This window comes from Carettochelys insculpta, chromosome 3 (assembly GCF_033958435.1).
Source record: "Carettochelys insculpta isolate YL-2023 chromosome 3, ASM3395843v1, whole genome shotgun sequence".
Taxonomy (NCBI): Eukaryota; Metazoa; Chordata; order Testudines; family Carettochelyidae; genus Carettochelys; species Carettochelys insculpta.
In genome coordinates this window covers 163,244,580-163,265,718 of record NC_134139.1, presented here as the reverse complement: position 1 = coordinate 163,265,718, position 21,139 = coordinate 163,244,580, and the positions used below count along the sequence as shown (strand labels likewise).

At 39.2% G+C, this 21,139-nt stretch overlaps 1 protein-coding gene across 1 annotated transcript in view; it reads left to right on the top strand.

The window, feature by feature from the left end:
- The window catches only part of FAM83B (family with sequence similarity 83 member B), a 53,487-nt gene that overhangs the window by 18,368 nt on the left and 13,980 nt on the right, over positions 1-21,139 (top strand). The window lies entirely within an intron of this gene.

Genomic DNA, 21,139 nt, shown 5'->3' with positions numbered 1-21,139 from the left:
TCTAAGTATGTTGAGATGCTACAGAGCTTTGTTATGTATGTGTATGTTAATGGTTTACCAGTTATGGTTAACTGGTAGGGAATGGTGCAGACCCCCAACCCACTCACTGCGGGCAGGAGGTTGCTCCAGCCCCACAAGGCTGCTGCAGGTGGGGGTGTGCCAGGTTGGCCAGCACAGTCCCCATCTGCAGTATGTGGGGTAGGGGTGGCTTGTTAAGCCACAGCAGCCTACCTAGGCTGGAGTGGCCCCTCCTGCTGCAGAAAGCCTGGCTGGAGCAGTCCTAGGCCCCAGCACGCTGCAGACAGGGACTCTCCAGCCTGGCTGGAGCAGCCCCCAGTTTAACTGGTTGACCAATTAAACTGGATTTTACACCCCTAGTTATGTAACAAGTAACCAGAAAGTATATGATGCCCAAATAGGAATATAATAGGCCAGTGAGAAATGCAGTATTTTGAAATAGTGTAGTATAAAATGAGCTTTTCTGAAAGTGGTATTAATGGCTAAAAGGGTAAGAAACAAGCTAGTCCTGGCTTATAGACATTTCTGCCATGATATTCTGCTTCAATTTATGTGTTTACCTGACTTTTTACTTTAAGTTTCACCATTTGAAAAATCAAAGTAAAAATTAGTCAAAGTCCACTATTCTCATGCAAATCACATGAAAAGCCAGAGAAGAAGAATGAGATTTGTTAAGGGCTTAGTTACTTGTATTCAAAATGCAGCTTGGGCTAGCACAAAAAGTTACGAAAGCTTTGGCAAGCTTTTTGACAGGACTGCGTTGAATGTGAGTTTATAACAGAACCGAAACTAGGCAAAAATTATCTGATTTGGGATTTGAGGGGCTTTTTGTACAAAATATTTGCAATGCTTTTCTGCCAAATTGTATTGAGAAGTATCTGTAACTACTGTGCCACACCTGTTTTTCTAAGGAAGTCTGGAAACTTTCCAGACTCCATTCTGAACAGCACTCTCATTAGAAGGCAATGTCAAAACTGTGTATAAGTTAGTATAACTTGTGTATACCAGATTGTCTGGGGCTGCTGTTCTTTATGCAGGGAGAACTCCAATTGGCTCTAAATTCTGTAGTACTATGGTCAGATATTAGAACTACACACATTGTAATACAGATTTGGTTTTGTTTTCCCACCAGAAAGTATGATCTGCACAGTCCCTGGTTTGAAAGCAAAAGCTTGACATTAGAAATGCAACATAAGTAAAATATTTTTCATTGTTCTAATTTGTGTGCAAATTGTTTTTTTATGGATGGAACCCACTTTCAACAGTGAAAGAAAAAACAATGTGCTTATTTAATCATATGAAGATGGACCACCCCAAAAACAAAGTGCTTATTTACTCGTATGAAGATGGGGTATCCCACAGACAAAATCTATTCAGTGAAAAATGTTCTATTAAATAATTCAGTTCTGTTGGTGTAAACAAGTCATTTAAGATTGCTGCACATATATCCTCTGGGATTTAATTATAAAGGTTACCATAAGCGGCTATTACATTAATATTGTTGCTAAGCATATGTAGAGATGCAGAAGGTCTAGTCATGTGATACAACATAGTTATTTTTGGGTAATAATTACTGTATATTAAGTTTTACACATAGGCTACAGTTACACTACAGCGATCTGTTGACAGAAGTCACTGTTGGAAGAGATTTCCTGACAAAACTTCTGTCGACAGAGTGCAGCCACACACAAAAGCCAGTTGGAAGAGTGCTCCACTCTGTTGACAGAAGACTGCCTGGCTACTTTCTCGATAAAAGAGACACTTGGAAGCACAGCAGACAAAGATGTCCATTGTCCTGGATGCCCTGTCTGTTGAGAGAAGGCCCACAAAAGCATCCACACAGCTTTTTTGTCAACAGAACCTGTCGACAAAAGGCCCTTTTCCTCATCTGGGAGAGTCAGAAGATTGTTGATGGAAGTGACAACTTTTGTCGACATGCTGTTAACAAAACACATTTTGGCCGTTTCTACACAGGCCACTTCCTTTGGAAGGGGCATGCTAATACACGGAGCGAAAGATGCTAATGAGGCGTGGAAGCAAATTCCCCGTGCCTCATCAGCATAACGTCATGTGATTTGGAGTCCAGAAGACCATTCTTCCGGACTCCAAAATGACGTGTAGAAGCACAGCCACTGGGGGAGCTTCCAGAAGGAAGTCCTTCTTCCGGAGGCCCCTTCTTCCTGAAAATTTTTGGGAAGAAGGGGCCTCCGGAAGTACAGTGCCTTCAGTGTGTTATATTATCACTGATCGCAAAAGACAAATTGAAAAAAATCATGCCAAGTGAGCCCAGGTAGTATAGTAAACTTCAGTTATTTCAGTACTCTAAGTAGATATTTGCACATGCTTTGATGTACTGTCACATGATAGGGTTATTATGAACTGAGTCCAGGGGTTACTAATACCCTCAGCATCTCTGAGCATTAGATCTGTAATCACTCATGACTTTAGATGTTTGCAGACTGCTACCTGTATGCAGAGTCTAGGATCTAGAAGTGCAAATGCAATAATGCACAAATCAAGCCTACATGGATTTTATATTTGAACATTCTGTCATTTGAAGTGATAGTGAGCAAAAAAATAGCACAAGCAAGTGATGTTAATAACAAAAATGGAGGTGAGATTTAGGACCTGGTTAGTACTTGGTTCTAAATTCATGGCCTTCAATATTGCACATACGTGAATGAAGATAAAGTAGGTAGGGCACCAGGAAAGAAATCAGGACACTCTCGTGCTGCGTCTACACTGAACTGCCCTTCCAGAAGGGGCATGCTAATGAGATAATGGGAACATTCAAATGAGGCATGGATTTAAGTATCTTGCACACCATTTGCATATTCCCATGAGATCTTGCTGTCGGAAGCCAAAGCTGTTCTGTAGGTGGGGTTTGTGGAATAAGGGGTCTTCCGGAAAGGCGCCTTCCTTCTGAAGGAACCCAGTCTTCATGGTAGCTTTGGCTTCCAGAAAAGGCTCTTCCAGAAGCGAGATCACATGGGAGTATGTAAATGAGGTGTGAGATATTTAAATCTGCACCTCATTTGAATGTTCCCCTTAGCTCATTAGCATGCCCTTTCTGGAAAGGCAGTCCAATATAGACACAGCCTTAGTGTTTTCCTAATTCTGTCACTGACTCACTGAGTGACTTTATGTGGGTCACAGTGTCCTGATTTTCTCGTACATGTAAGAGAGAGCTACCAGTGTTCAAGAAAAAATATACTGAGAGCAGCTTCTGTCACCTTCAGTAGAAGTTGTGAATGCTCAGCATTTGGAAAAAATAAGACCACTAATGTCTGTGTATATTCAGTTTCTCTGATACAAAACACTGCATTTATAAAACAGTTTGAGACCTACAGGTGGCAATTGGTCTTTATACATGTGTAGCATTATGTATAATTTAAATGAAGTAAGAAAATCTGTACAACTTTTATGATAGCTATTCTGAGACTTTTATAACTGAACGGCAAGGCGCAGATCTAAAATGATGCTTCAAAATGTTTTTCTAGTCATTTAATTATGTGAAAGACTATAGATTGTCTTTAAAATATCTATTTCTTTGCCAATGTCTTTTAGTTATAGCCACCTGCCTTAATTTTTGTGCGACTCAGATTGATATTTAGCTTTGTACACTGTTAGTAATTTTTTTAAAGAAAACATTCTTTATATTCTGTTCTCATGTCTAAATATAAAAACAAGAATGGTTCATTGGTTCGGGTGCTACACAAGGATTTAGGAGAATTTGCTTCAAGTCACTATTCCATCACAAACATCCTGGGTGACGTTGGGCAAGTCATTCTGTGCCTCAGTTTCTCATCTGTAAAATAGGGTAATAGTGCTTCTGTGTCTCATGGGGAAAGTTGTGAGGATAAATGCCTTAAAAGACTGTGAGGTGCTCTGCCTCTGGCACTATGTGTGAACCTACAATTAATGATTATTTTTGTTTATAAAGCACACCAGCACTAAGAAAAGTGCTTGTGGTTCTGAACAGCAATCATAAAAATAAATTCTTATTACTTGAAAATATACCCCAACTTCAACAAAATTTCAAAGAAGGTGGTTAAACAAACAAAAACAAACTATACAACAAAACAACAACCATGGTAGTGATTCAGAAGTATCTTTGGGAAAACAAAAAAGAACATTTGTTAAGTGTTTTTAAAAAGTGGGCAGAAGTTAAATAAGAAATTTCAGGTTGGAGCAAGTTCCACACAGGGTTGTCAGAGCAAAAGCTTAATGGCCTGTTGACTTCAGATGTTATGATGAAAGGTTTATGGGAGAGCAGGTGAACATTAAGTGGAAGCTCAAGAAGTAGGTCTCAAATAGAACTAGAGCTAGTCACAGTCAGACCTTTATAAATCAGGAAGGATAATGTAAACGGAATGTGCTACTTTGTATGCAGCCATTGTAAAGGATGTGAAGTGGGCTGAATATGATCATGGTAGTGGAGACTCACGAGCAATTGGGCTGTGACATTCTGAGTAAGATGAAAGCAGTGGCTTAGCCTCACTAATAATCCAGGAAAGAAGGAATTACAGTAATTGAGCCTTGACATCACAAAGGAATGCATTGCATTCTCCAAGACCTAATGAGATAAAGAAGTGCACAACTCAATTAAATTATTTAGCTGAAAAGCACATTTGAACACTATATACAACAGGTGGCTTTCTGTGCATGGTGTCAGAAACTATGCCAAAAGTTTTAATCTAATTTACACTATTTGAAAGAGTCCCTTCAATCAGAGGAGATACAAAAGAGTGAGTTATCTTGTAAAACAATTCTTGTCCAACAATAATACATTGTTTTCCTACAGCTGAGGACAATATTTATCTTAATGAATCTTAGTATTAACCAGAAATGAGTATTTGTCTTGTTCTGTGCCCAGAATAATGGGAGAGAGGAATCTCACTGAAGAAGGAAGGAAATATGTACCTATTAGGTTAATGTTTAAACACTGGTCAAGCTTTTATTCTGAACCAGGAGTAGACTCTAAACCTACCAATTCCCTACCCTGTACTTGACTACTAGTCTTTTCTTCTTCCTTATCCTCACTTCAAATTTGACCTCATTTTTATATAACCTAGAACTTGCAGGGCCATAAAATTAGTATTTATATATTTTATACAGCTCTAAATATTCCTTAGGTTTGTTTTAGACAGTGTAGATTCATAATTTTTAAAGGAAGGAACATTATGAACATTTATTTTGATTTCCTGTGTAGCACAGGCCAAGGAATATTATATTTTTAGTTTGCATAATAACTAAATAAACAAGTAGCAAATTATGAAGCAATCCAGTTTACCTTACTCCTGTTAGTAGCTACAGGACATCAATGGCGTTTAATGAAATTCCATTCCTAGTGCACGTAAGAAATACAGTAATTCTTCAAGGATCATCGTCATGCTATAACGTGCTGTGTGATAGGCATGGATACTCAAAAAGATCTGATAAAATAAGAAATACATTATTAAATTTCTTACATTTATTCTCACTTTTTTCCTTTTTCTCCCTCATCCTCTGATCCCAGACAACACAAAGCAAACCGCAGAAGCTTAGGCTTTGGAAAGGAATGATCATCTTTCCCCACAAAGTCCTTCAGTAGGCCTTAAAATTGAAGATAAATCATATTAAAAACCTTTGTTAAAACGTAAGGGGTTCTGAATTCTATGAATTGGTTTGAATTTTGGGTGTTACCTTTACATTTCCCCCTTCTTCCATTCACCTCTGTAGTGCCTTTTTCAGTTCCATTGCTACCTTTTAAAATGCTGCTCATTGACCTGTGACCTAGATGTTTTTTTCCACTTGGTGTTCAGCTGCCGTGGGATTAAACTTTATTTTAGCTGCAGTCCTAAAGAAAAAATATAATTAAAGATTATGAGGGCTCTTGAATCAGGTATTCATATGCATTTAAGACAGGATGGATTGATTTAATTAACCAATTTTAATCATGATTTAAATTAGCCAGCACAAAACTTGTGTTTCATTTTTAATTGTTACTTATTTTCTCTTTGGTTGGTATAACCACTGGAACATGTTGATTTGAAACTAAATATACTAATACATATATACACTTTACACTGTATTTTGAAAATTGTTTTTAACTCTGAGAGTACATGTTCTCTAGCCCTTGGGTACACTGATAGAGAAGTGTGGGGGGTACAAACTTATATAGCAGCTGTAGTCACTCTGTGGTGTGCAAGTACATGCAGCAGTGAAAGGCTCTAATGTTGGATGCAAGAGAGAGCTACCATAATCTTTCCCTGCTTCATCCCCTCCTTCCCCAGACTCTTTCCCCACTGACTTACTTTTTCCCTGCAGTGGAGAAAGGCTCAGGCAGCTCCCCATTTCTGGAGCCTTTCCCTGCAAGTCTTTGGTTGGGTCTAAGCTGGGAGACCAGGGCAAAAGCTTCAGTAGCTCTCAGTCCCAGATAGGGTTGCCCAGTGTCCGGTTTTCCGTGAGACCATCCAGCCAAAAAGGCTCCAGTCAACACTGCTGACTGGGCTGTTAAACTTCCAATTGGTGTGTGGTGACAGGCTCCTTATTCAGCTTTGCATGGCTCCCAGGAAGCAGCTGGCATATTCCTACAGCTCCTCGTTACAGGGGTGGCCCTGAGGAGCTCTGTGCACTGTCCCTGCTGCAAGTGCTAGCTCCAGAACTCCCACTGGCTGCAGTCCTGGCTAATAGGAGTTATGGGGGCAGTACTTTAAGCTGGGGCAACTTGAAGAGCTTTCTCTGCTTATGAACCAGAGTCTCCTGAAGTCACTGCTGCCCAGAGCTTTCACTCTCAGCTGGAGCTCACACCTCCTCCCACCCTAGCCCTGAGCCCTGTCCCACAGTCCAAACCTCTCGGCCCCAACCCCATCCTAGTGCTTGCACCCCCAGCTGGAGCCCTCATTCTCTTTTGCCCCCCAGACCCCTGCTTCCTCCCAGAGCTTCCTTGCACACTCTGAATACCTCAGCTCCAGCCCCGCTCCTGATCCCTTTCCCACATCCCAAACCCTGCATTGCTGGCTCCATCCCAGAACTTGTACCACCAGCCAGGGCCCTAAGCCCCTCCTGAATCTCAAACTCCTGCCCTAGGCTGATGAAAATGAGTGAGTGAGTGAGGGTCAGGGAGAGTGAGCATGGGAGGGAGTGGGGGTCGGAGCTTCAGGGAATGGGTGGGGAAAGAGTGTTCAGTTTTCTCTGACTTAAAAGGTTGGTAGCTTTCATAGATAGGAAAAGGAGAACAAACTTGCTTTTTTTTTTTTTTTTTCAACTGGGAATGAACGAGTCTAAAGTATGAAAATATTCGTTCTGCATTTGGATCAAAAGCTGGTTTAGCACTTCAGCAAAATCTTGTTCCAGGTTCAGTGTGTGTGTTTTTTTTGTTTTGGTTTTTTTAAGTTTCCTTAAAACTTCAGTATCAGACATCACATGCGTTGCGTAAAAGGGTCATCTCCAGGCCAGAAACTCAGTGTAGTTGGCATGATTGATACATGCTTATTAGATACCAAAGTCCTAGCAGCATCTTTCTTTTCAGCAGGTAGTAGTTTGAAAATACCAGCATGAAAATGAGACTAAGTGGTTTCTCCATCCATTTCTTCAGTTGACTGCATTGACTGTAATCAAATTGTGTTGCTGCATATTTTTCTGCCCTGTCATTGAAGTTCTTTCCAAATTTCAACAGCATCAGCTGTCTTCTTTACATTTATTCTAAGTGTATTGCTTATGTTCTATTTTTCTTTTATTCCAATGTCAACTGATGCATTATACTTGTTATTTAAATAATTTTAATAGAGTACTGTAAGTTTAGGTTACTGTTTCAACTATTTTAATTTTAAATGGGTTAATTTTTAAAAGAAAACTCTAATTTAAAAAAAAATTAAATTTAAAGACATTTTTAAAAAATTTTATCTGTCCTAGATCTAAAAGCATAAGGGGATTTATTTCCATTACCAAGTCACTCAGAACTTCTTGCTTCATTTGGGCTATGTCTACACTAGCCCCAAACTTCGAAATGGCCACGCAAATGGCCATTTCGAAGTTTACTAATGAAGCGCTGAAATGCATATTCAGCGCTTCATTAGCATGCAGGTGGCGGCAGCACTTCGAAATTGATGCGCCTCGCCGCCGCACGGCTCGTCCCGATGGGGCTCCTTTTCGAAAGGACCCCGCCTACTTCGAAGTCCCCTTATTCCCATGAGCTCATGAGCTGATGGGAATAAGGGGACTTCGAAGTAGGCGGGGTCCTTTCGAAAAGGAGCCCCGTCGGGACGAGCCGCGCGGCGGCGAGGCGCGTCAATTTCGAAGTGCCATGGCCGCCCGCATGGTAATGAAGCGCTGAATGTGCATTTCAGAGCTTCATTAGTAAACTTCGAAATGGCCATTTGTGTGGCCATTTCGAAGTTTAGGGCTAGTGTAGACACGGCCTTGATGTACCAAAAAAAAAAAAAAAAGCTTAAATTTGAGTTTCCTTCGGAACTGCAACATAAACTTACTTATTAATTTGGTTGATAATTTTGTTCTTAGCTTTTGAATATTCTGATAATGCTTTTAGATTTATCTGCAATTATTTTCCCAAGTGATCTGTAATAAACAACCTGGCATTGCTTGTATCCAAGGATCTCAGGGTGTTTTATGGACAATAATTAAGTTTCACAATCTGCTAGTGAGGTAGGTAAGAATATATAAAGATAGCCCACAGAGCAGTACCAGAAAGCTCTTGTTCAGCAGGATAAAGCTACACTATACAGTAGCATCTTCGTAAGTGGAGAGTCTGTGTCAGGGTCTCATTGCCGTCAATGAAAGTTTTAGGATTGAAAAAAAGTGGGGGGGGAACTTGTTGGAGAAGAGAAAACTGAAAGGGGACATGGCATGTTGTCAATTAATGGAAAGTTGTTACAAAGAGCAGGGTGACAAATTGTTCTCCTTATTCATTGAGGGCAGGAGAAAAAGTAGTAGGCTTAAATTGCAGCAGGGTGGAGTTAGGTTAGACCAGTGGTGGTAAATCATTCATCAGAGTTGGCTGCTGGCAGGCCCCAGATGGTTTGTTTACCAGAGTGTTTGCAGGCACTGCCGCTCACAGCTCTCAATGGCTGCAGTTTGCTGTTCCCGCCCAATGGGAACTTCCAGTCCAACATTTTGGTGATTATTGTGATGCTACTAATAACTTTCTGTTAGGATCATTCATCTAGTATCCAGATATACCTGTGTTCAACTCCTATTGTGACTTGCAGTTGCTCAGCAGAGATGAGACAGAGCACAAAATGGGGACCAGTGCCTCCAATGACAATTTACCTATTAATCTGTATTCAGCAGGATTTTCTGCTTAAGGATATGAAGTGGTCTAGAGAGCAATATTTTACAAGATTTGTACTTTAGTTTGTTTATTGATTGCACACTGATTTCCTAGCTGAACTAGAAAGCTGTGAATTGTGACTGAGGTATCTATGAAGCCAAAAGGAATTTTTCCCAAATAAAGTTTGAGCAAAAAGTAGCAAAGCATGTCAGGATTATATTTATGATGCTCATTGGTTTTAAAGTTCATTGGCTTCCCTATTTATTGACTTGTAGCTCACACACTGTTACAATGCAATACTTTCAAACCTGTAAATGAAAGTGCTTTTGGTTTAAACTGATATTCTTGCTGCAATAGGAACAGAAGTAGATGTATCTACAGGAGTAGAAATTAGTGACAGCACAGTTGGTCAGGGTTAGTAAGTATAAGGAGGATTGTGCATAAATGCAGTTTATGAAAAGGGGCTATTTTTAAAAAGTTGTACTTTTTGTTAAATGAGTGAACTAGGTGGTTGTAACACTAACTGCAAGTGATGCTCTTTTGCTTTTGACCTTTAATGTAGGAATGGAAAAAAATCATTTTGCTTATTTTTAAACCAACTTATGCATCATGATTTCAAAGCTTTGACTCAAACTCAAATGTAATTGGATTGACATTCTGCTTGGGAGAAACTCCATGAGACTAACAAAGGAGATGGAAAGGGAAAAATTGAATGAAATGATCAATAAAAGGGAAGGCTGAAAACCTAGTACACAAAGATTCTGGGGAGGGAAAAGTGTGTTTGAGGGGAGGTGTAAAGAAAAATCTAATAAAATAAAAACATCAGATAAAGGTAACTGACTTGTACCTAACTTTGGGGTTCTTTTATCTCTATTATAAGCACAAGCATTTATTTAACTAGAAGAGCATTATATAAAAAATCTGTATTTTCCTCAAAGAAAAAAGATGCATTTAAATTGGACAAAAGAAGTTTCCCAAATCCAGTGGTATTGCACATCTTTTGAATACTAAACTAGTTTGAGAAGTTTGCAAATGTTTGGTCTCTACTTATTCCTACTTCTAATCTGGGAAACCAGTATAGCTTTAAATTACTACTATATTTAAGTGCTTAAATTTTGCTGTAAATGTGCAAAGCAGATATAAAAAGAGGTAAAACAGCTACTTTTAAAAGTGGTGAGTGTATTACTGCTGCCTTCTATACATCAAAGCACAGCAGAAAGTAATTCTATATCTAGCTTAAATAATCAACAGTTTGAAAAAAAAATAAGGACAGTTTGTGAGCAAGAGCTGCTATATATTGTACTAGGATTTTCCGCAATCCATATGGAGAAGGTCAGAACTGGCCACTCAAGCACAGGACGAGCAGTGATACAACATGGGAAAGGGAAAATAGGAATTTTTAAAGATGCAGAGGTACAGACTCTGAGGCTGCTCTTTGGCTGGAGCAACCACTAGGAAAGATTAGTTGGTATTGCAGAGCATTAACAGACATCAAGCTCCTTCCCTCCTACACCATATCTTGTGTGCTGAGGGCTCTGCATTTACCAAATCCTCCCCCTCCCTCTGGAGCACTGCAGATCATCTGATTCATGGCATTGAAGCCTGGGAATGGAGGGGGAGGAGCTGAAAAGGTGAGCACTTTGGGGAGATGAGAAGGAGGAGGGGGTAAGTGGTGGAGCTGGGGCAGGAAGAGATGAGGCAGGAGCAGGGATTGGTTGAAAGATGTGGAGTGGGAGGTGGGGCCTGGAGCAGAGGGGCGGGGGTCAAGCACTATTCCTCACCCCCAGCCAAATGAGACATTGGCACCTATGGTTCTTAACATTGTTAACTAAAATATGTTTTTTAGAATGGGGAATCTGATGTTCTCCCATCCATTCTGTTCCCCATTTTTTTCCTCTTGTAGTTTTCAGCCATGTAAATATTTTGAAGTAGGAGTACTGTTTGCTCTGCTTTGGGTATGAAAATTCCGATCTTCCCCTTTTTGGCCTTTTCTTGGAGTCTTTCTCCACTTCTATAAAGTGAAGTGGGGGGAGTGTGGGTGTGTGGGTAGTAAAGCCTCCAGTCTTCTAACAGTGGGAGATCTAACTCAGCATCTTACAATTAAATAAAACATTTGTGTTTCTGTAAAAAAAACTTCTATCACAGATACTAACATAGCATCAGCGCTGAACTTTAGTAAGGTACTTTTAAAATATACTGTTCACTGTTAGGGAAGTTGCACACTAGCCCTCTCTGATTCATGAGACTTTTGTTTCCTATAAACCTGTTGTTTATATCCTCAAAGATGAAAAATATTGTACAGTTTTTATGTGAGAAACAATGGGACAAATAAGTCTCCTAAATTTGGAAAACTGGTACTGTGGAATTATTTCTTCCAGAAAAATGTGTGTTTTAGTCTCAACCACAGGGAAGTTTGCTGTTTGTCATGAGACTAATCAGCAAATACTTTTAATGTTGACTGGTTTAATGGAACTTTGCTCAATTACTGTGGCTCATATCCACTTGTATTCATTAATATTGTGATTGTCTACACATCTTAGGCCGCATCTACACGACACTCCCCTTTTGGAAGTGGCATGCAAATGAGTGAGAGCAAAAATGCAAATGAAGCGCTGATTTACAAATCTTGCACTTATGCCGTGTAATCGCACTTCTAGAAGAGGCTTTTCTGGAAGCAAAAACAGCTGTGTAGACGGGGGGGGGGGGTCCTTATGGGGAGGGGCAACTTCTTTTAAAAGAACACTTCCTTCTCATTCGTTTCAGGAAGAGGGGTTCTTTTGAAAATGTGGGTTTTCTTTTTCCCCCTAAGCAATCCTGTCTATGTGGCTGCTTTTTTGCTTCTAGAAAAGCCTCTTTTGGAAGCATGATCATGTGGTATTATGCAAATAAAGTATGAGATATGTACATCAGCACTTCATTTGCATTTTCACTCTCTCATTTACATGCCTGTTCCAAAGTAGGAGTGCTGTGTAGATGTGGCTTTACTTATCAACATTCAAATCTAGTATGCCAGATGATAAGCACTGACCATGGGTTCATACTGCATTTCTAAACAAAAACTAAGGCACAATGGCTTAGACTCACTTAAAACCTCCCTCTGAATTCCACACCTCATAAACCCCACCAAAATCAGTTTTTGGAAAAAGACTGTGGGGACCATTATTTCCAGTCCTATCTAGACTCTCTGGTGAGCAATATTTTTTTCTTAAAAAACAACAAAACAAAAAAACTTTGAAGAGCTGTGGCCTCATTCATACACATTATAATATTGATTAGCAGAAATACTTTAGAGTTAATGATTCTAGCACATTTCTTTCATTGTATACATTCCCTTGAGTTGCGGTAATATTTTTCAGAGTTTGAAGGCTGCCATTTTATATGTTGCCAAGACCTGTAAAGTCAGAAAATCAAAAAAGTGTAGGGCTACAAAGGACCTTGAAAAATCACAAAGTCTAGTCCTATGAGCTGAGACTGGAACACATATACCTAGACCATCTCTAACAGTAGTTTGTCCAATTTATGATTAAAAATCCTCCACAGATGGGGATTCCTCACATCCTTTAGAAGCCTGTACCAGAGCTTAAGTACCCTTATAGTTGGAAAGATTTTCCTTATATCTAACCTACACCTCCCTTGCTTCAGTGTAAGTCAATTACTGCTTGTGCTACTTTCAGTGGACGTAGAAAGTAAGCTTCTTTATAACGGCCCTTAATGTATTTGCCCTTAATGTATCATTATCAGGTCTCCCCATATTTTTCTTAAGATGAAACATAGCCAATTCCTTGTAACGCATACTCATAGGTCAGGTTTTCTAACCTTTTGTCACTCTTTTCTGGTCTCTCTTCAATTTGTCCACATATTTTATAAAGCGTTAGTCACCAGAATTGGACTAGCTGAGACCTCCCCACTGCTGAGTACAACAGGACAGTTACCTCCCATTTCTTACATATGACACTTGTGTTAATACATGCCAGAATGGCATTAATCTTTTCTGCAAATGCATCACATTAGTGATTCATATTCAGTTTATTACACACTGTAAGACCAGATTCTCTTCAGAAGTATTACTGCACAGCCAATCTTGTAGTTGTGCATTCGATTTTTTTTCCTTTGTGCTTTCCTTTATTGGATTTCATCATGTTGATTTCTGACCAATTCTCCAATTGGTAATGGTTATTTTGAATTCCAATCCTGTCCTCCAAAGTGCTGGGAAAATGGAGAATTATGATTCCAGTTCACCAGCGTACATGAGCATATACTTATATTTAAGAACAAGATCTAAACAAGTTTCTTGACTTCAGTGGGGCTATTCATATGTTTGAAGTTAGAAAAGCCATTTAAAGTTGGAACCCTGGGAACTCATATATGCTTAACTTACCTGTCCTGTGAAGTCCCAGTGAAATCAGTAGAGCTAAGTTGCAGGAGTGAAGGTGAGCAGGGGCATAAGTAATTTCCAAGACCAGGTCTGGTGTTGTAGTAATACACTATAATTCTATTTTTATTTTAATAGTATAATATCTTCAACTGAAGCCAACTTTTTAAATAAATAACATTAGTAGGAAGTATGTAATTTGAACTCAAGTATCAAACTCAAATTTGAAAGATTAATGACAAGGTGTGCAGAAGAGAACTGCAACAAAGAAACACCTGCCAATTTTAATCTAATAGCCAACACACCAAGCAGACGTGTGGACTGAATGGAAGAGGGAAACAAATGCCAAAGCTTTCAAACTTTTTAGTCAAAAAGTGTATAATGAACTGTGTTCTTTTGTATCAGCCATTGTGGTTGCTTGTTTGTCAGTGCTACTGCTCTAATCCATAGCAATTTAAAAGTTGACATGTGGTAACAGTTTCATGCATAGCATGCTGTAACTACTGTTAATGTTTGGAAGAAATTATCAAAATGAACGTGTGTAAGTATGCATTTTAGCAGTATAAAATACAAAGTCTTATGCACAAAATACAAATTTAAAATAAAATGTGAAGTTTTCGTAAAACTGACTCAGGCAGATTACATTTTGGTATGCTCATAACAGCACAAACATTAACATATTTTAGGGGGAGCTCGTAACAGTCCACATATTTGTTTTGGTCCCATGAAATTTCTTTCTGGCTTATCTGAATTATAAACTGATAAGAATTGATATTCAGTTTCTGTTGTTCACAGAAAACTTTTGCAGCCTGACAAAAAAAGCAAATGAATCAGAACATTCGAAAGACCTGCCTAAGTTTTGCTATCTTTCAGTGTCCTACAGCAGTAGCAACAGCACACGCTTCACTAGTCACACAGGGGTAGCCATGCTAGTCTGTATCTTCACAAAACAAAAAAAGCAATCATGTAGCACTTTAAAGACTAACAAAATAATTGAGCTTTCATGGGACAGAACCACTTCTTCAGATCTGGAAATACTGATGAAAGTGAACTGGCATAACAAGAATTTAACAGAAAGATAGAAAAAAGTGAAATGAAAACTAACAAGTTTTGGGGAAGAAGGAGCTTCTGGAAGGAGGGGTTCCTTCCGTAAGGTCCCTGTGGGCTTTGTGTCTGTATGTGTATTTTGGAGTTCGGAAGAGCTTCTTCCAGACTCCAAATCATGTGCCCATATGCTAATGAGGTGTGGGGAATTTACATCTGCCCCTTATTAGCATCTTCTGGACAGCTCATTACCATACTGCTTCTGGAAGAAGTGGAACGTGTAGACACAGCCTGTAAGAGTAGCGAATAAGAAGGAACCAAAGAGGGAGGGTCAGGTCAGCTAGGCAGTACATTGGACACCAGGAAGACATCACTCCAGGGGGTGCCAATACCTACTCTCGGGTACTGTTAAGGAAAAATTCTTTCAGCTGTCATGCACACAGTACACACACACAGTTGGAATAGACATGAGCAACACATTTTGAAGAACATCAGTTATGAAAGGTGAATAACTGTTTTGGGGTTTTTTTTCATTTTATATAGTGATAAGGAGAATGAGTTGACCTAATTCTGCCTTGCCGGCATTGTTGGTAGAGTTTGTGTACTTTCCGTGTTTACAGAACTGAAAGTAGTAAGGGTGTGTTTTCAGGTGAGAGGTTGCAGGAAAGGCAGTGGGCAGAGAAACTGGGAGGGTGTTGTGTTTTTCGTGTTAATGTGTTTAGTTGCTTGATTTAAGTTGGGTCCCAGCCTTCACTCTAGTGGATTGTAATAGATGATGGAAATTCCTTCTAAACAATGCAACAGTATAGGTAGACCTATATTTCTTGGCTATGAGCTGTTGTTTTCAGCTTTAATGAACCATTAGAATAAATTAAATTTGAAAAAGCAGAGCCAAACTTGGTCCTTATTTACTTCATTCAGTGACATTAACTTGAAAATGTTGTATAAATTTTAAGAAAGAAGAGAATGTGCCTGTGAACATTATTTTGTATTTCCATAATAGTTTTTGGAAGGTGGATCATATTCATCCATTTTGTATTCCACTAAAAATGAAGCTTATGTTCTGGTTAATCATGTTCCTTGGCATTAGCTCATATGATTTTGAGTTTCAAGTAGGTATTGGAAGATCAGTCAGCCTAGAGATAAATGGGGTGCAGCACCTATTGATTTTCAATTACTTTTTTTGCAGTTGAAGGCTGTGTTGCATAAACCACCCCAAACTGTTTAAAAATCCAACATAACATTTCTATCAGTAAGGCACCCCAGACTGGGCATTAGTAGGCAGTTTGTATATTTCAAAGTAATGCCAGGCAGGTGTCCAAGCAATACCTTGGTAGCTTGCTAATACAGTCTGGCATAGGTTATTGTTATACTGAATTACAAGGGTCTCGGACTATTGCTGATGTTCGTTCTCAGATTCAAACACAACCCAGGGGAGATTGACTCCAGAGGTACGATAGCTTTAGAAATCCAGGCCCAATAGTGCAGGAAGCCTGCAAGATGCAGTGAATCAACATATCTCTTGGCCAGTTAAGCCCCATTCCATCCTGGTTTGTTTTACCTTTTTTTTTCCCCACCCCCACTACTCCTGCTGGTTATAGACTACTGTTAGAGGCAGTCTTAGGCTAGTTGTGGGAGGTATTTCTATTCAAGCAGACTTTTCATATGTGGGCACCGGAACTCTAGGTTCTGCCAATAAAAGACAGTGCCTGAACCTTTCATAATATGTTCTGCAATATGGTTCTGTTCTGTGAAATAACTTTTTATAACATTGTTATGATCTCAGTATTTGTATATTTAAGAATTTACTGATAAAGAGAAAATCAAGAATTTGTCCAATGTAATAACTGGATTTTATTCCTTATTGAGAAAAATGCACAAAACCATGCAAATAAAACACTTGAAAGCATTATCAGTGGATAATTGTTAGTTCAGTTCATAATTATAACACATTTTCACAACCGAGAGCTTGAAAATGCAAACACTTCATGAATTAGCGGTGAATAAACGTGAAATTATTAATATGTCCACACATAGGTGGCTTTGTAATGCAAACAATGAGTTTAAAAAGGATTTAGGGCTCTATTCAGCACTCCTTGCTCATAATAAATTTCCCATGATTTCATTAATGTGTATTATGTACAGTAAACCCTTGAAATGCGTGATTTTGAGTTGCACTTTACTCACATGGTTTTAAACAGATTAGACTTTCATGCATATTTGCTGTAAAGGTTTTAATTTAATTATAAAAACATAGCACAGTTATTAAGAACATAAGAATGGCCATGCTGGGTCAGACCAAAGATCCATCTAGCCTTGTGTCATGTTTGCTGACAGTGGCCAGTGCCAGGTGCCCCAGAGAGAGTAAACCAAACATCCATCTCCAGCTTCTGACAGAGGCTAGGGATGCCGTTCCTTACCCATCCTGGCTAATAGCCTTTAATGGACGTAACCTCCATGAATTTATGTAGCTCTTTTTTAAAACCCTGTTATAGTGCTAACCTACACAGCCTCCTCTGGCAAGGAGTTCCACAGGTTGACTGTGTGCTGTGTAAAGAAGAATTTCCTTTCATTGTTTAAAACCTGCTGCCCATTAATTTCATTGTGTGTGAAATGAGGGGGTGTGGAGTAGTGAACCTCAGGAGATGGATTTAGGGAAGCCGAGTTGGATCCAGCCCACAGGCTCTGCCTGACAGAGGGAATAAATGGTTCTGGCCTCTACACCATCGCCACTTCCCTCTCCTGGCTGGGGGAATGGCAGTGCCAAGAGGTGCTGCCTGGAGAGTTATTTCCCCTGCTGTTCTGACTGGTCAAAATTGCAGGCTAATCAGAGCAAAGAGGGTGGTGCCAGGAAACGGCACCAGGTAATTACCACCCCCCCGGCCTTTTGTCCAGAACCTGCAGCTCCGGACTGCTCCTCCACTACCCTCCTGTCTAGCTCCACCCAGCCTACTCTTTCACCCCTCTTCTGCCAAAATTGCTCACCCCAAGCCTGCTTCCTGGCAGCCTTCTCCTACACTGAGCTCATTTTGGCACCATCCCAGAGCCAAACAAAATTCTCCTAGCCATGGCCTCCCTAGGCTCTGGGGCTGGTGTGCAAGGGGAATAAATGGCGTGTCTTTTTATTGTTGTTTTTCCGGCTGGGATCACATCAGTGAGGTGGAGTTTTTTTGCTTGTTTTTTGCTTCTCACTCATTTGGCCCCGAGCTGATTTTTTTTTTCTGTGGGTCAGTGGCCACTTACCCAAAAATGTTTCCCAACCCTGATTTAAGCACTATGCCTCTTGTGTAGTTGGAGAGTAGTTTGGTGTACTGGGTGATGAACAGTGGGAACAGCAACATTGTAATGTAGCTGCTTATGGAGTTAGGTTGATGTGTAATGTAGAACAGACCTTTGTTTTAAATATGTTCATTGACCAGATACTGTGCTGCTTTAAAGACACTTACTTTGATTAAGTAGATATATTTCATTTCCTTTCCTAAAATAAAAGCACTATTCAATGAAAATGTTTTTCGTTATTGTTCCAAACTTATTTAAACTTATCTATATTTTCAAACTTAACTTGTGACATTTAACTGAAGTATAGTGAGCCTAATTCTGCTTTCTTTCTTTCACTGCTGTAAATGTTTGTTATAAAACATGGGTTTGATAGAGCCTTCAGTAAAATCGATGAAAACAATTGATTTAAATGAGAACAATTTTGAGCCTACTGACTTCAGTGCAGTTATGTTATTAAAGATGGAACTGAGAGTCAATTTGACCTTACCTCTTGAAAACCCACGGGCCATTTAAAAATATAAAACACAGTAGCAAATGTGTGGGAGCGGGTACAATCGTATGCCTAATCTATGACAGATAGATTTGAGTACTAGAAGAGAACATACGTATATGACATCTATGGCTGAAAATGACTGTCTGTCTGATCCCGAATCAATGGGAGCAGCTCAGTTTTCTGTTTCCACTGTGAGCAGTTTTGCTTACCCAGCCAACTGCCTTAGTCCTCTGACAGTGAAAAATGCTTAGTCGTTTTCAATTCAAGGTCACTTTTTATTGCTAAATGGTAACAATTTTGAAAAGGTGTGTAAAGATTTCTGCTGGAATTATAAGATTCTGGCAGCCTTTGGCTGGAAAGTACCATTTAAATCATTCGGTACGAGTTGTAAAATTTGAATAACTTTTGTACATTTTACAGAATGAATATTACCCTTTGTTATGGGGACTTCTATTTTCAAGATTATAAAGTGTTTTAGAAAGAACAAAGGAAGTTTATAGGTAAACACTCTAGTATACTTTAAATACTAGGATTACGGAGAATTCCTTTACAAAAGAATGTGTATCAGTTAGCACAAAATAACATTGTTCTACACAACATTTGTGAAATGGACAATTTTATGACTTACTTTACATGTTTTGAACTTATATCACTATTTCTTCTGCCCTCTCCATTATTAGGTCTCACAGTTTTGTGACTTTTTGCTACTCCCATTAGCACAGACTCTGTAGTTGAGCTTTTAGAAACAATTTCAAATACAACAGTAAATTCAAGACTTTGAAACGATGTAGAATATAAATAAAGCTGCTAATGCTATCAGTCAGAGCTTTAAACAAATTAACGTATATAATTAAATGTTTAATCCTCAGTGTTCTTGCCAAACCTTGATCTCTAATTAAATAATAAAACGGCGCCTCTTTTTCTTCCACTTTCTCAAGCTAGTGCTCCTTTCCACTGTGCAGCACAGATGAGGCACATGAGTGCAAAAAGAATCCCGCCAAAAATGTAAAGGTTATTAATAAGTTTGAAGGCAAGTAAGGCCATTATGTAATGATCTCAAAATGGCCCTGGTGAAAGGAAAATACTTCAGGAGCCCAAAAGTGTCTGAAGCTCCTGAACACAGGCCCTATGGGTCCTTGCAATAAACCACTGCTGCCTTCCTGGCAATGTGAGCCACCAAGCACTGCCTGTAAAGGTGGAGAATAAATATTCAGTAGTTGGTTTTTCAGCATAGCAGAGAAATGTGTGTTCTAATCCAATGACAAGAAATTGAGTCTAGGCAAATTCAGACTGAAAATAAGTCATACATTTTTAACAGTGAGGGAAATTGACCAGTTTACCAAGAATTGTGGTGGAATCTCCATCACTGGCATTTTAAAAATCAAGATTAGTTGTTTTACTAACAGATCTGCTCTTGGAATTATTTTGGGGAAGTCCTGTGGCCCGTATGATACAGGAAGCCAGACTGTATGATTCCAGTTGTCACTTCTGGCTTTGGAGTCCTTGGATCTATGAAGCTCTGCTAGTCTGACCTGCCTAACCCTGTACAATTTCACACAGTAATTCCTGTATCAAACTGTATTCCTGTATAGCTTATGATTGGACAAGATCATAGTTTTTTAGAAGACATCCAATCTTAGAGTATTTCAGTTGCTAAGCAATTACCTTACAGGCCAAGTTAAAACTCTGTCCCTATTGTACATTTTCAAGCCTCCCCAAAACAGTTAAACTGAATGGTTGTCTCATCTTGCTCTTGACTTGGTCTTGTTTCAGATGAGGGAGTCATTAATCTTCCTATTGTTATAATTAAATATTTGCTCTGAGTGATTTTTCTAGTTCCAAGCAAATTCATAAAGATAACTAAGTTGGCTAACTGGAGAAATCATAAACTCTAACCTGGATACATATGACTTGTCACCAGTTTCGTGAATGCGATACCTATCAGTCTTCAGTTCTAGGATAAAACCAATGGGTATAATACAGCAATTATAACATTAAAAATGTCTGGCTAGGGCTACAGTGAGCCATAATGCACTCAGCTTCATGCAAATGAGCAGTTTTGAAAATGCAAATGGCTGTTTATTTGCATATTTATTGAGGTAATTTGCATATTTGCACGCTATCATCTTGCTGTCAGAGTCTGCTGCTGGCTGAAAACAAGCAGTGTGGACATGATACTGCCAGCAAAGCCCCCCTTTGTTGGCAGCCTCTTATCCCTAATTTTTTCCAGACATAAAGGGCTGGGGACAAAGGGAGATTTTTCCTGGCAGAGCCGGGTCTATACTGTTTATTTTCTGCCGGCAGCAGCCTCTGCCAGCAGGGCGATCTCACGCAAATATGCAAACAATCATCCATTTGCATTTTTGAGATCACTCATTTACGGCAAGCTGACGGCACAATGGCTCAGTGTAGCCCTAGCCTAAGTGTTGATGGGTCAATAAATTTAGTGGGGTACGGCAAAGTCAGTATCTTTTGAACACTGTGAAACGTTTTCAAGGACTGGAATTTATGTACATACAGGAGCAGAATAAATTTGATAAATTTTATCAGTGAGGTGATACAATCTTTTATAAAGAATATAATGGATTTAGGAGATTATCACCAAAGGTTTAAAGTTTCTCTGACAGGTACTTTCTCACATCAATATTATTTTTTGCTAAAA